The sequence below is a fragment of the Tachypleus tridentatus genome, chromosome 5 (assembly GCF_004210375.1).
Source record: "Tachypleus tridentatus isolate NWPU-2018 chromosome 5, ASM421037v1, whole genome shotgun sequence".
Classification (NCBI taxonomy): domain Eukaryota; kingdom Metazoa; phylum Arthropoda; class Merostomata; order Xiphosura; family Limulidae; genus Tachypleus; species Tachypleus tridentatus.
In genome coordinates, this window is record NC_134829.1 from 41433035 (window position 1) to 41450389 (window position 17355).

General features: G+C 34.2%; 1 long non-coding RNA gene across 1 annotated transcript; it reads right to left on the bottom strand.

Annotated features, from left to right (window-relative positions):
- Positions 1-305: 305 nt before the first annotated feature.
- On the bottom strand, positions 306-16856 carry LOC143251003 (uncharacterized). Its single transcript, XR_013028460.1, has 2 exons — positions 16219-16856; positions 306-3518 (listed from the first exon to the last, which is right to left on the bottom strand). It is a non-coding gene; the product is annotated as an uncharacterized LOC143251003 (long non-coding RNA).
- Between the last annotated feature and the right edge of the window lie 499 nt (positions 16857-17355).

A 17355-nucleotide genomic window follows, 5' to 3' on the forward strand; every position in this document is an offset into this window, starting at 1 on the left:
ATCGTGTTATAGTTGCCAGTGGAAAATTGAAGAGAAAGAATTTAACATTATCATACATTCTGTGATGTTTCACATCTTGTGTCACATATTTATTGGTTGTTTTGATTATAATAAAATTTAAAAAGCAATAGTATTAAATATTTGTGGAGATACCTAGTGACATCTACATGTTAGAAATAACGGATTTCGTATGAAATATGAATGTACCTTAACGTCATAGAAAACATGTATATATCTGCGCAGAATAAAACAAGAACGAACGTGTCAAATTGGACTTTAATATTTAAAGCATTTTGCAACATGAATTATGTTCAAATGAATGACCATTTTATTGTGGAAATATGCTGTTTTATAAACAAATGAAACATATTCTACAAAGTCAGTGGTTCTAAAAGCATTACATTTTGTCACACAATCTAACTGTAACCCTAATATGATTACAAGTTATTAATGGTAAACCAGGAGATATATAACATGAACTCGATAGATAATTAGTGTTTGTTCAAACAGAATATCCGTTGAAGTATGTAAATCTTGTCTTTACATAAGGCTAGCAATAGATGGCCTTACAGGCGATGTCGTCTCTTGTTATAACTAATGAATTCCAGTTTGCATGGCCTGGTGATTGGAGGGCTCGTCTTGAATTCTGCAGGTCGCGAGTTAGGATTCCTCACCGACTATTTCATCCTTTCAGCCGTGAAAACGTTACGGTGTTTTACGTTATTGTCGGTGGGTGAGGGTGGACTAGCTGCATTAACCTCTATTATAGGAACCCTAAATTAGGGATGGCTAACGCAAATGGCCCTCTGGTAGATTTGTGTGAAACTCAACATCAACAACAACCGGCTACGTGAAAGGTTTCTAAAGTCTCCATGACGCATTCTTAACTAAATTATGATGCTGGGACATACTGAAGGGGAAGCTTTGTTTGTCTGTTCATCTATCCAATTGTTATTTGTTTGTTTCCTGCTATCCCTTATATGTCTAGAAAAAACGCCACTTTGAAAACAATTGAAACATTATGAAAATATTAAACTTGTACATCGAAAAGCCAGAACCTTTGTAGGTTTTCTTACGTCCAGTCTATTTTCTTACCGTTTTAACAAGTGAAGTTACTTTAAAAACCAGCACCAAACTTACAGGCATAAACATCAATCGATTTCACCCAAAACATTACTTCCTATCTGTTTTCTACCTCACCATCTTCATTTCAACTTTTCAGTCCGTAGTAAGTTATGTAGAATAATTACTTTTGTTTAGTCCAATAGTAACTATAGTATACACTGATTTCCTAGTTTTTTCTTCTAGGGTTTCTTTCCGTTTTACCACAACCTAAGTTCCAATGAACATCAGCTCTAACAATTGTTAAAAGCCAAATAACAATATTATACATTATAATAATGTATGTAACGTAAGGTTATCGAAACTCAAGTTAGAACAATAGTAATAACAAGTCGAATAAGATGTTTATAATTATAATATCGAAGTACATAACAAATGGTTCTTTTTGTTTTCTCTCTCTGGGATACAAGTGTTTGAGAAACACGATGGCGTATCCCTAGTAGACATAAACATTGAAACATTGGATTAGCACATGCGTATTCTGAAGTGATAGGTTATTTCCAGTTTTTATAGATTAATAACACAGGCTCGAGCGTGACTTTATGACAAGCATCTTAGTCAGTAAATCGAAGGGTCCACAGTTCGAGACATGATTTCCAGTTAACTTGCTCTTAGTTTTCAGCTGTGGGCATATAATGAAAGTAACAGTTATTGAGTTCAAAAACCTGGACAAAACCCCTACGGCAGTGGATGCTGTTGGCTAGCTGCTTTCGTTCTGATCAGTATCTGACGATTAGAGATTTCTTTACTTGAACTTTAACCCTGTCGTGTGTCAGACGTGCGTATAAATTGCTATTAAGGTGTTTTTTTTTAATATTTCTATTTTATCCTAACCCTCAATTCCAACACTAAGTCTTCACGAGTGTTTTGCCTCCAACATCTCACTCTGTGGTCCCCCGCTAGTACAGTGGTAAGCCTACGGATTTACAATGCTAAAATCAGGGGTTCGATTCTCCTCGGTAGACTCAGCAGATAGCCCGAGGTGGCTTTGCTAAATGAAAACAAAGAAACTCACTCTATGTTATGTTTTTATTACAGTTGTAGTGGTCAGTTTATCAATAAAAACACTGTAATATAAACTTTCTTGTTAGTTTTTTAATTTCTGTATTTTTAGTTTAGTTTTTTACCTTCGGTCCTCATGTGTGTCATGTGTTACACAAAATTCGTGTGTGTGTTTGTACGTTACGACTAAAATGCTTAATAAACAAGCTAAAAACTTTGTATATTCCTAATGAGAAATAAAGAAAGTTAAATGATCTTATACCCATGACCATATCATGACCTGGACTATCATTTTTTTCAGGAGTTGCAGTCTCCTTTATAGTAGTTTATTGTGCATATATTCGTAATAACATCATAAAGATCGATCTCAGAGGAAGAGTTCACACGTAGCTTGGTAAGTTAGTTTCGTTACATCAGCATGGCGGTACGTCGATAACATAGGTTTGTGGGATCCACTACTTAACCCTCCAGTTTTTGTGTTTTTAGTGTGTTTGTGTTACATTGTTCTTCCTTTCCAATTTTTTCTTGTTCATCCTATCAGTTTCCTGCCTTCCTTTACTCTTGTTAAACATGCTTTACTTCCATTCAATTTTCCTTTCACTTTCTTGTTCTTTCCGAGTTCTCTTACATTCCCAGATTTTACTTCATGTTTTTACTACTGTCAGAATTTTTTCGTCTTTCCATTATTTTGACGTGTCTGTCTGTCTGGCTAATTTTGTTTGTACGTATCTTCGAGTTGAGGAAAAATCAATGAACTGAACCACAGGTGCAGAGATCCAATGCAAACGAGGAAAGCCGCCAGTATTCAATCTGTAATCACATTTGTCGATAGCCTTTGCCGTTAGGTACGTGGTTCTCTGTTCTTTATCGAACCGAATTTTATTTTTATTAATTCTTGAAAGTCAGAGGAGACATTCACTGTCTTCTTCCCATCTTGTTTCAATCTTTTCAAAACATAAAGAATTTTGGACTTTGTTAGAACAATGGTATTAATATGAATCATTCTGTTTTTCTTCAGATGTGTCTCTGTGTATTTTACTCAATGTTCAGACAGCGAGTGAAACTTAAATGATTAAAAAAATAGAGGAAAAATTTAGGTTCGTACAAAGGAAACATTGAAGAATACTTCGTTCACGTGAATGGTCTTGAGGAAGAGATATCCTTTTAATGGGGGTTTGGTAATTAACTTTCTGTACCAGATGCCTGAGACAAGTTAATTAGCTAATCTTAGGGAGTTGTTCCTCTGGCCAGATTTTCAAGACTTGACCTTATGTTGAGGTTCGATGGTAAGGCTTCAGTAAAGGAAATTACTAGTAATAGGAATCTTTGAAATGACTGTGTTTGTAACGGTGGCGAGGATGGGGGTGGTCATTCATTAGGCTTCACGACGCCTCCTACAGGAAACGAAAACGTTTTCATTAATTCCTACAATTGTTTTCCTGTCTAAAACATCAGAAAGATTTTGAATTTTGGAAAAAAATCAAAGAAAGTCAATTAACTCTTTACATTATCTCGTCTTTCTCTTAACTAATTTTAAAAATTCTAATTACCAAGTATGTAGATTTTATTCGCTGGCATTGGATTTATCAGTCCATTGTTACTGTATCAACCATGGCGTATAATGTTCCCGGAGTTTTTTTGCTGTTGTTGATCTCGAAAGTTTCGAGGGAAACGAGAAGTTTTGTTAGTGAAATTTGTTCACTAGTTAAAAACCCTCATTAACTCCAGTTAGTATTTGGAATAAAACTTTTTGTTGGTCATACTTGAAATCTTAGAATATTGGAGTTTTCTTATTAGTACGTGTTTAGTTACTAACGATTTTAAAGGAAAATTAATGTAAAACACGTTTATACAAAAGAATAACATACGAAGAGGAAAAACATAGGTTCTTCACAGAACAAAATATGAAATAAAAACGTAAAGACAGATAACAGAGAAACCAACGAAGAAATCACTGCATACAAAGAAACGGAAGGGTGATACACATGAACGTGTAAAGAAATAAAGCAGAAAAATGAAGATATACGAAACATTTTAGTGAATAAAAGACATATTGACGTTCATACTCTGTTAATAGACATACCTTTATCGACGATAGAATTATGAATGGGAAAACGAAGTCCACTTATAAAGACAAACCCGGTTGAGAAGATGAAATACACTTAAGGATGTTACTTATTTCGTCATCAGCGAAACCTGAAAACTGAGTGTTTTGATATATATCTGTGGGTGTATGTGGACAAATAAGATAAATTATTAGCAATACTGGAGGGCAGAAACGTTGTAAACTTTGAGAAAAAGTGAACAGTAAAATTAAACCGTAAAAACCATGAAGTAAGCTACAGAATCCGACTGATATGTTACAATAGTAACGAAGGGCAAACATATATTTACGTAAACATACAGAATGTAAAATAAATACTAATACGTCAGTCACAACTTTGAATACATGGAATACACGTTGATGTTTGATGTTAATACATGAATTGAAATAGTTTTAGCTCGAATAATGTCTGTTGAATTGTTAGGTCAGGATAATCTTTCGCAATCAGAAAGCTTTCGTTTGTGATAATTTCGACGTCTGGAAATCTAGTTGTAATGATGCTAAAATGGTTAATTTATACACGTTGTGACTCGTTGTTTCTTTGTATGTTAATATTTAACTGGTTCGACTCTGTCAAGGGGTTGCAACTTATAGAACTATGAGCAACTTTTATTGTTTAACACAAGCAGTAAACCTCTAATTTTAATTATCCTGTAATAAAATGTATCAGTGTATACTTAACGTAAAGGTCTAAGATTGAGATGTTAAGGCTTTTTTTGATAAGTTTCTCTGATATTTTAACTCGTCTATGATATTTAAGGGGAATATAGAAAATTTGAAACATATAAAGTTCTTGGAGTGTGACGTTAGTTCTTTTAGAAAATAAACAAATAGAAATATTAAGATTGTTTTTAGCAATTACAACCAAATCAAAATCAACACCAGAACAAATCTATTTTCATAATTACTATGCAAAGACATTAAATATTTTAAAGTGTTAAACTAATTGGTACATCTCGAGAAATTCATCACTATGTCTCAAACTAAGTTATGGAGGGGTTGCAAACAGTAATCGAATACTCGCAGAAGATACGTCCCATAATTATGGTCATGTGGTATCCCTGAGTTATAGGAATAACAGTAAGCACGAAAACCATCCTCGCTTAATGAGACGATCAAGGATTTGGTGAATGGAATGAGAACGAATGTGAGAACTGATGTTGAAAAACTTAACCAACATGACCAAATAATCTCTATTTATTATGAGTTGAAAGGGTGGAATTACCACAAATAATCTCTATTTATTATGGGTTGAAAGGGTGAAATTACCACAAATAATATCTATTTCTTATGGAATGAAAGGGTGAAATTACCACAAATAATCTCTATTTATTATGGGTTGAAAGGGTGAAATTACCACAAATAATCTCTATTTATTATGGGTTGAAAGGGTGAAATTACCACAAATAATCTCTATTTCTTATGGAATGAAAGGGTGAAATTACCACAAATAATTTCTATTTATTATGGGTTGAAAGGGTGAAATTACCACAAATAATCTCTATTTATTATGGGTTGAAAGGGTGAAATTACCACAAATAATCTCTATTTATTATGAGATGAAAGGGTGAAATTACCACAAATAATCTCTATTTATTATGAGATGAAAGGGTGAAATTACCACAAATAATCTCTATTTATTATGGGTTGAAAGGGTGAAATTACCACAAATAATATCTATTTATTATGGGTTGAAAGGGTGAAATTACCAGATTTTTTTTTTAGTTTATCAGAGCTGAACAAACAAAGAGTGACTTTATAAAAACAAGAAAACAAACTTATGAAACTAAATAGAAAAAGAAGTAGCTAAACGGTAAACCCAAGAAAGGTTGTTTAGAGAGAGGTAACAAAGGGGAAGTCGTGTCATCTTTTTAGGTTAAACCTTATATCAACTTCGAAACAACATGAAATAAAACCAAGCTTTCACCAAAGAAGTGCTAATTTTCTACAGCTATACCAATCGCAATCAAAAGAAATTCCTAGAAATAGATTACTCGCCACGCACCTGTGAGGGCTATACATGTAGGCTTGCACTTAGAATGTGGTGAACACCATACAAAACTGCCCCAGGTCGTGTTTAAGACAACGCGAACTGTTTTCTGCTTCGAAGATTACCTTCCTAGGAATGCTTATCACAAATAAAGAATTCCTGTTTTCATGTCAATTGCAGGCACCAAAAACATACAAGTGTTTTATAGTTCCAAATTTGTAATGTTAATTAACCAGGTGTCTCTAGTTTCCGGTACTAAAGTAATTATTAAACAAGGTATAGAAAGCTAGTGTCTAGAACTTTAGAATGAAATAGTGCTTTTTCATTTTGACAGGAATGTTTGATTTAAAAAAAAAGTTACATGCTGTTTTCTTATGCAGTAAAACAATATGCCAAGAAATATACAACTTCTCACATGCTGAACAAAGTTTTCACACGTTAAGCCTTTTACTGAAGAAACTTAGTTCGCTGAAACTTCAAGTTATTCCTCTCCGTGAAAGTTTCTTTTTTCTCACCAGCTGAAACTCTGAATATAGTTTTAAAACTGTAGTTTGTTATTACTATCGAAATAATCAACGAAATGACCAGTTTCTGTGTTAAAATAGATCATTTCCTAGCGCGGTTCTCGCAGTTACTTGAACGTAAACATGGTAGTATGTATGTTTGCATGTTCCATGGGAAGTTCTTTATGACACATTATCTTTGGAGAGAAGAAAGCCAACGAAACCTTAATGACCAAAGGAGTATCGGATCGAAAATAATTATAAGACAGATCCGGCAAGGAGCGTTGTTGCTGTACACTGTCCTTAAGTTTACCGAGACAATAATTACTTCTCACGAGCTACGGACACGGCATTTGTTGTCTTTGTTGGCTGCCCATCTTTGTGAGGTATGAAAAATTCACGCGAAGCGGGCATTGTTTCTGAGCAGTAACAACTAAAGTGAAGTAATTAAACAGACGGTGTCACAGGGACGGCCATCATACATTGTGTGAAAGTAATTATAGCCCTTTTCTCTGAACAACTTGCTTGGATATAAGGGGAAGAGGTCGTTACATTGAAGAATTACACTGTCATACTGTGACAACCACTTTGTTTTGCGACAGGCAAGCTAGTTGCTGGTCATTGCTGAGCCGGTGAAACTAAGACCTCGGTTCCTTTACTACTAAAACGGCTGTTCTTTCTCGTTCAGCAAACCTCTCTCCCATCCACCAGTGTTTGAAATGACAGAGTAAACTCTCACACACGTTTGCCTGCAAACACGAAAAAGTTTTGTGAAAAGTCTAGTCTTGAATAATAAAAGAACAGAGGATAGTATAAAACCTTGTAAAAATAAGCTTGAAGTTCAACCTTGTTTCTTTTTCGAGAGATTACCAGGTCATTAGTTCTCTCATTAATTTTTAAATCGCTGGACATAACCGCGCTGCTCGACATTAGCTAACAAAAAGGTTAATAAGTAGTTGTTTTTTTTAAGTCTTAATAGACTTTACGTGAAAAGACTGCATTTATCTTAGAAGAGTGCTTCTAGAATGTTCTCAGACTTTCGAAAGTTTCTTATCAGCTGTGGCTCATCTTCAGCGCAAGAAATAATCTACAAAACTTTGTAGTATGATTTTGAACCGCACTGTTTGTTTTTTGTTTGCAATTACACACACAGTTGCACAATGGGCTATCTGTGCTCTTGCCCATCACGGGTATCGAAACCCGATTTCTAGTGTTGTAAGTCCGCATACATCTGGTTTTGCTACTGGGAGCTTTAATTGTTTGTTCTTTTTAATTTCGCGCAAAGTTACACGAGGACTATCTGCGCTAGCCGTCCCTAATTTTGCATCGTAAGACTAGGGGAAAGGCAGATAGTCACCAACACCCACTGTCAACTTTTGGGCTACTCTTTTACCAGAAAATAGTAAGATTGACCGTCACATTATAACTCCCCACGGCTGAAAGGGAGAGCATGTTTGCTGTGATGGGAATTCGAACCTGCGACCCTCAGATTATGAGTCGAGTGCCTATGCCACCTGGCCAAGCCAGGCCTTGGGGGCTTTGAACTACCTGTACTTAAGTAGAAATCACACAAGTTACAAATGTTTCGACTTGCACATATCTCTGTGTTTGTGTACTGATACGTACAAAGCAAACAGTCAGATGTATACGTTAGTATAGACAGTTGTATGAGCTACTTAGCCATTTATTAGTGATTTCACATTTCTCTATGTTTTCTTATTTTCAAGTCATACAGAGGATTATTCGTACTTTGTAAGAACGATTTATATGTTATTACAATAACGTATCACCCCAGTTACAAACCGTGGAACCACGGGCGATAGATAGTCTGATATGTAGGGCACTTGAGCGCTATCTGCAGATGTCGGGGTTCGAATCCCTGTCACTGAACATGCTCGCCCGTTTCAGCCCAGAGACGGGGCCTTATAATATGACGGTCAATTCCTCTCTTTGTTGGTAAAAGGGCAGCCAGTTAATTGGGTGTGGGTGACTAGCTGTCTTCCCTCTAGTATATCATTTCTAGAATATGTACGGCTAGCGCAGATAGCCCTCGTGTAGCTTTGAGCGAAATCCAAAACAAACAATACTAAAACAACAGAAGGCATATATAGCACTTGAAATTTCTATCTTTCGACATATGTACGGAGGTAAACTTATAGTTCAAAGAATATGACCCAATCCTTTCCGAAGAAGTATATTCGTATACCAAAATTATTAGGTTACGTACAAACAAATAAGATAACTTTCAAAGAAATAGAACAGTTAGAGATTCTCCATAAATTACAATAGGTTCCGAAACCATGCTTCAAGCTAATTGTAACAAAGCTTTTATCTTAAAAGTGAAATTGTTTTTTGTGGGTTTTTTTTTACGAACCGTTCGACCTCTGACTCAAAAGCAATGTCATAATAACTATGCTGAAGATATCTTATGTATCGTTAGTATTAGTTTGAATTACTTTGAATTTCACGCAAAGCAGCACGAGGGCTATCTGCGCTAGCTGTCCCTAATTTTGCATGTAAGACTTGAAGGAAGGCATCTAGTCATCACCACCCCTCGCCAGCTCTTGAGCTACTCTTTTACCAACGAATAATGTGACTAACCGTAGCATTATACCACCCCCACGGCTGAAAGGGCGAGCATGTTTGGTGCAACTGAGATTCGAATCCGAGACTCTCGGATTACGAGTCGAGCGTCTTAGCCACCTGGCCATGCCGGGCCGTATCGTTAGTAAGTTAATAAATAAAAATTTAAAGTTGGCAAAATACCAAAGTCCAGCAGCTTCGCAAGTTCTCAGTCACATCTCAAAATAAGTAACTGTTTTGACGAGAAAGATACTGAAATCGCACCAAACATTTAATCAAATACTTTTAAAATCTTTCGTTACAATTCTAATCGACGTTTGTATCGTTGGTTTACTTAACCTTGGAAGCCTATGAACATATGCAGTGTAAGGTATGTGACGAGTTTGTCAACAAATGTCATATGAAGTGATTGAAGAAAATTACCACAAACAGTGCTGAGTAACAACATGCAATCATGGCTATTAGAAAGAACGCGGCCAAAAATGGAAGTAGTCCCAAGGATAGCATTGACCCAGAATATCACTTTTAGAACGTGGAATTAGTTGTAATAAAACATATATATATATATATATATATTTGCACGCGTATAAGGGGTATCCACAGAATATAGTTGTTTATCTACTGCCTTATTTGCTTTCAACTATCCTGGTACTTGGCAATACTTTGGAATTAGCGATAGTTTAGTTTGTTTGTTTGTTTTGGAATTTCGCACAAAGCTACTCGAGGGCTATCTGTGCTAGCCGTCCCTAATTTAGTAGTGTAAGACTAGAGGGAAGGCAGTCATCACCACCCACCGCCAACTCTTGGGCTACTCTTTGACCAACGAAAAGTGGGATTGACCGTCACATTATAACGCCCTCACGGCTGGGAGGGCGAGCATGTTTGGCGCGATTCGGGCGCGAACCCGCGACCTCAGATTACGAAGCGCACGCCTTAACGCGCGAGGCCATGCCAGGCCTAGCGATAGTTTAGGATAAATATATATAAAACAAGTAGGGCTACTTGCTTATAATTTAAACAGAAAAGGTTGAAGTGGAGAGATTCTGTTCAGAAATACTGCCTTCCTTAAATTCAAAATGAACGAAACTGTGTAGTGTTCAGTGTGTGATAAAAATGTTTGCATATTTTGCAACAAATAAGAGAATAATTATTAAGATGGATTACAAATACACCTAGCAGTGTCAAACTGTGAAACATATGTTATATTAGACATCAACATGTGCGATTTGTATAACGAGACAGGTTATGTGACTATCATGAAGGATTTATCATAACAGCATACAATTTTATCAGACACTTGTAGAAATATATGTAATTTAGCATTTCACACATCACAACAAAACCTTACTGAAACATATATATAATAGAAAATGTAACATCGAATCACATACGTTGCATCTGTTTACACTTTCATTACTCGGTTCGTCGCCCTCGTATTCAAATAACCTCCGCAAACCGATGTGACATACTGTCCATAAGGCTATTGATGTAATCCACTGTGATTTCATTCAGATTTGTTACTAGAAGGCGCTGAAACTCAACTGCAATAGTTGTTTTAGGGTAGTGGTTAGCAAGTTTTCGTTCTGCTCAACAGTTATCGTCGGAATTAGAATCTGGATACTTTTTAGCCTTGGTGGTCTTCTAGCGTTCTTCTGGTCGAAATACTTCTATATAACGTGAGCTTTATGGATAAAGACATTGTCATCCTGGAACACAAGGTTATTGTCAAGACTTGCCTTACCATTTGGAAGAAATACTGTTTCCTTGTGATGCCTGCAGTAGATGACAATGACGTTTTTCTGGAGGATACGAAGAGCTGTTTTTCCATGATCAATTGCTGCCCAAACATGTACTGCACCACTTTCGATGTGTTCCTTGTTGGAAGGACAGCCTTCCGGTATCTATTATTCAGGCAACCGGTGAAAACGATTTCTACCATCAGCTTTAACAACCCGAAACAAGACTCATCTAAATATATAATATGTCTCGAATGTCCTGACTGTAAAATGAAATGTTATTTTGCCCAAGTTATACATGGTGACGGTTCTGAAGTCTGGTTAATGTCGGTTTTCAGATACTTTTTCTTGCAAAATAACCTTTTTTGATCAGTCTCTATTCACTGTTCTCCGGTATATCCTGGAATGAATGCGATCATATTGTCGTAAGGTGTTGCAAAATGTCTTTCGATCTTGACATGATAACCTGCCCAAAACATGGTCATCTCGGACTGTAGTTTTTCAGCATCTAACAGTATACTTTCCTAAAACAACGTTTCCTATAATGCGACGATACTTCATAATTCAGAATATACAGGGTGTTTGGAAAGTCCCTGTGCACTTATACATTTATTAACAGACAAAACTGCACAGTGACTTTCCGAACACCCTGTAGTATATTATTCTGACAACGTTCATTTGTTTCTTAACATTTCTGGACAGCCGAGCAATCTGACGCTATGTAACTTCTGGTAATTAACGAAGCATGATTTTACACCAAATGCAGAAAATTTATCTGGAAAAAGCGTTGAATTTTTTAAAGTATTAGACCAAAAGCACAGCCTCTTATACAAACAGGTTTGTGTGTTTTGAAGAACAAATGCTCAAAACAACTTACACAGACTAGAATAAGTACTCATTCACGTTTGTCCGATCATGTTATATTCTCTATTACTCTTCGGGTACTTATTCAGTACCTATTCCATGCATGTATACAATAAGATAATAAAAAACAGTATGTAAATATGTTGTTCAATATTGTACATTATAACAAAGAATTCCAAGTTACAAGAATGATTTATACAATTAACTTCCAGTTATTTTACATTTGATTCCTAGACTAACGAGTATTTTTGACTATTTACAGTTAACCTTCGTTATTATACTTCTGGTATAAAAGCAAAACTTTTCTTACTTGTTTTCTAGACAGCAACAAAATCAGGATGCGCGAAGTTTCACTGTGAAACTTATTTTAATAAATCGGTAAACTGTAATGTTTTTATATGTGTGCTCCGCTTGGGTGGAACAAATAGTAGAGTTTAATACAACAAAATCATATTTGACTTTGGAATTCAAGATCTTTTTAAATCAGCGATTTATTAAACAGAGATTCAACACATTTAGTTGACCAAGGCAGTGACTCAAAATCTATGTCCTCAAATTCATGCCCAATCAAACTCTTGAAACCGACGAAAAACCAAAATTCCGAAACTTACAAGAGACAAAAATGTGTGAAAATAGCATAAAATCGAAGTTTTGAAATTGATACACAATCAAAATAAAGAAATTAATTTAGGGTCAGACTCTTCAACTTACTGATTAAATTTCATTCTTTCACTGAAAACATTCGCCAAATTTCAACAAAATATGAGTAACTAAATATAAAACATATGTTTATTACTATCAAATAAAGTATAATGTATAATAGACTGACTGAGCACCATTTAATTAATATTAAATTATTCTAACCACTGTCTGTTTTCTTCCTCATTTTAAATCGAATCAGAATTTGTTTCACCGCAACCCTTGCTACAGTAATCGATACAAACAATCTTTATGCGAGAAAGGTCAGTTACAACTTTGTAAAGAGAGTCTGTATTCTCAAAATAATCAAACATATAAATGTTACAATTGTCTTATATACACCCACAGAACTAAGAAAAAGTGCAGACTAAATACTTGTATCTTTGATTATCTGTTTATCCTACAACTGTTTGTCTACCTATTCATTTCGCTGTGTACTTACCTATCAAACTGTTAGAACACTATCCTGCAATGTTGTAAAATCACGAGAAAAAGCCGAACTTATAAATCAGAATATTTTCTTTCACTTACTTGTTGTTGAACCTACAAACAGTATTGATACAGTAACTTAATGTTAGACTCATGAATCCCCACAGAACTATTAAAATAATCAGTTATGTTTCAAATTACTTTTTATTAATCATATTAAAAAAATATAACCACATGAAATATATTAACACTATTCTTTTAAAGTAAAAGTTACATATTAAAATAAATACATTTATTTAATAGGTTTGTTATTATCAATGTTTCATCAATACTTAGTTTGTTTACTAATAGTATCAATCGATAATGTAACACTATTATTATTATCAGTTTCATCGCTAAGTCACATGTTTAATAATAGTATCAATCGATAATGTAACACTATTGTTATTATCAGTTTCATCGCTAAGTCACATGTTTAATAATAGTATCAATCGATAATGTAACACTATTGTTATTATCAGTTTCATCGCTAAGTCACATGTTTAATAATAGTATCAATCGATAATGTAACACTATTGTTATTATCAGTTTCATCGCTAAGTCACATGTTTAATAATAGTATCAATCGATAATGTAACACTATTGTTATTATCAGTTTCATCGCTAAGTCACATGTTTAATAATAGTATCAATCGATAATGTAACACTATTGTTATTATCAGTTTCATCGCTAAGTCACATGTTTAATAATAGTATCAATCGATAATGTAACACTATTGTTATTATCAGTTTCATCGCTAAGTCACATGTTTAATAATAGTATCAATCGATAATGTAACACTATTGTTATTATCAGTTTCATCGCTAAGTCACATGTTTAATAATAGTATCAATCGATAATGTAACACTATTGTTATTATCAGTTTCATCGCTAAGTCACATGTTTAATAATAGTATCAATCGATAATGTAACACTATTGTTATTATCAGTTTCATCGCTAAGTCACATGTTTAATAATAGTATCAATCGATAATGTAACACTATTGTTATTATCAGTTTCATCGTTAAGTCACATGTTTAATAATAGTATCAATCGATAATGTAACACTATTGTTATTATCAGTTTCATCGCTAAGTCACATGTTTAATAATAGTATCAATCGATAATGTAACACTATTGTTATTATCAGTTTCATCGCTAAGTCACATGTTTAATAATAGTATCAATCGATAATGTAACACTATTGTTATTATCAGTTTCATCGCTAAGTCACATGTTTAATAATAGTATCAATCGATATTGCAACATGTTTTTATCACCAGTGTTTCATAGTTAACTAATGTTTAATACAAGTATCAATCGATAATGTAACGTTTTGTATCACCAATGTTTCATAGTTAACTAATGTTTAACATTAGTATCAATCGATAGCGTAACATGTTTTTATTATTAATATTTCATCGCTAACTAATGTTTAATAACAGTATCAATAAATGGTATAAAATATTTGTTATCATCAATGTTTCACAGTTAACTAATGTGTTTAATAATAGTATCAATCGATAATGTAACATATTTTTTGTCACCAATGTTTCAACGTTAATGTGTTTAATAATAGTATCAATCAATAATGTTACATCTTTGTTGTCACCAATGTTTCACAGTTAACTTAATGTGTTTAATAATAGTATCAATCGATGGTATAAAATATTTGTTATCACAAATGTTTCATTGTTGACTAATGTTTAATACTAGTATCAATCGATAATTTAAAACGTATTTAATTACCAGTATTTCTTATCAATTTGTTTGTTTAACAGTACTGATTATTACCTACTGTCCAAAAGTCTTACGTCTAATATACATTTTTTTTATTAAAGAATGGTTCACTATATTTGTTATTACCACTTAAAAACATTGGCAGTTTTTATCTGTTCTAATATTCTAACGCATTTTTAACTAATAATAAATGTTAAAGTTTTTTACTACCTTTGTACGTTTTAACGAATTTAGTATTAATAAACGCTTTACATGTTTCTTACTATACAATAAATTAATGAAAATGGGGCTATTATTGTAAAATGAGGTTATCATACAAATAGGTACGAAATTATGGCTTCCCCTGTAGGTACTCTTTCGTGTTAAGCATTCCGGAAAGAAAAGGAAAGAGAAAGATATATCACAAAGGTGAAATATGAAAAATTATTTTTAACAAGTCTAATCAAATGCAAGAATATGTAGTTTTTGTTTGTTTGTTTTGGAAATTCGTACAAAGCTACATGAGGGCTATCTGCGCTAGCCGTCTCTAATTTTGCATCGTTAGACTAGAGGGAAGGCAGCTAGTCATCACCACCCATTGCCAACTCTTGGGCTACTCTTTTTACCAACGAATAGTGGGATTGACCGTCACATTATATCGCCCCACGGCTGAAAGGACGAGCACGTTCGGTGCGACGGGGATTTGAACCCGCGATCCTCGAATTACGAGTCGAACGCTTTAATCCACCTAGCCATGTCGGGCCTACGTGTACTTTTATTTTTAAGCAAATTGAGAGCTTTGCTTCGGATGTATTTGTTTACCATCGTCTATCATATGCTTGCTGCAAAATTCAATAGAAATCATGACACATAAAACATTTAGGCTTGCTTACATAGTAAGAAAGTTCTGAGAAGAGTCCTTGAAAATCAGTAATAAATTCTATTTACTTTCATGTGAGTTTATTTAGGTATTCTAAATTCGAAAACAACAGCAGGTGTTCATTGTGTTTCAGAAATTACGAAAGCTGTATCAAACCATCTAATTAAGATAATAATATAAGCTTAATTTAGTTTAACTCTGTTTTTATATGATACAAGTCGGTTTTAAAATATCTTATGATTTGATGGATAGAGCACAGATAGCCCCTTTGTGCTTCATTACAAACATGTATGTTTTTAATATTAGAAGTTTAGTAACACAGCAGTAGTCTTTGAATGATTTGATGATTCTAAGAAAAGTCCACCGTAATATTAATATAAGTCGTAATTTCGTAAAGTATTATACGTAACTTTGAAACACATATTAAACTATAAGGTGAGTTAAAGAGTTCATGAAAGTTCCATGCATCGTTGAAGCTAAGTTGAGCTGTTTTCTCCTATTTCAAGTCCATCAAAGAATAATGCATCATTTCTGAGACTTACTTACGATGTCTGACCAACCTCCCTTTCAGCTGGAGTCTTGTACATACAGAGAAATGACTCTTTAGGGAATGGAGAAAAACTGGACATCGTCTTGCTTTCAGTTTCAAATAATCTCTTGGGTAATGGTCCAGAAAGTATCGTGGCTTGGAGACCGAAAACCTCCACCAAGTTGTCTTGTAGATAGCTATAGTGGAGAGAAGTTATTGTCCACTATTGACCTTTGGTGGCCACTAGCTCAAACTCTTATCTCTTGCCACACTGGACGTGCTAGGATGTATGACCTAGATGGCTTTGTTCATTAATTATCAGAAAAGTGTCTTGGGCAAAGAATATCGTTCGCCGTTGCGCCACAACTGGTTGAATTAAAGTTCAGACTCACTGCGCATTAGGGGAACAAGTCAGGAAGAGCAGTTGCCGAAACAGGACTTTGACATTTGTCGAACTTGTCTATGTGAATCAGTGATTAAAACCCCCTGGAGCCACACATGTTTTATTAAGGCTAAGATCTGCTTTCTTCTGTGACACCGAAACAATGTCTGTTCGTTATCTTACCGTTTTCTACGTCTTTCACTTAATGTAGTTAGGTGTGGTCAAACTGCAGTGGCTGCTTTTTTAAGTCAGCTTTATACAAATAAGAGCACATTTACCCTGAATGAGAAAAAAAAATGAATCGTTAAAAGGTCTTTTTAAAAAGTATAATACGTAAAAGCACAACTGTAGTCAGTCCTAACAAGATAAATCCTGGAGTAATCTTTATAAATAAATACACAAATTGTGACTTAAGCACAGAATGTGATACTAATTGATCAGAATTCGTTTAGTCGTCAATGCATTTCGTTTGTTTCTAGAGAGTAATGATATATCTATTGTTACTAGAGAGTAATGATATATCTATTGTTACTAGAGAGTAATGATATATCTATTGTTATTAGAGAGTAATGATATATCTATTGTTACTAGAGAGTAATGATATATCTATTGTTACTAGAGAGTAATGATATATCTATTGTTATTAGAGAGTAATGATATATCTATTGTTACTAGAGAGCAATGATATATCTATTGTTACTAGAGAGTAATGATATATCTAAATGAAACAAGAGTAATATTACGCTACACATAGAAAAAAATACGGCTTTTG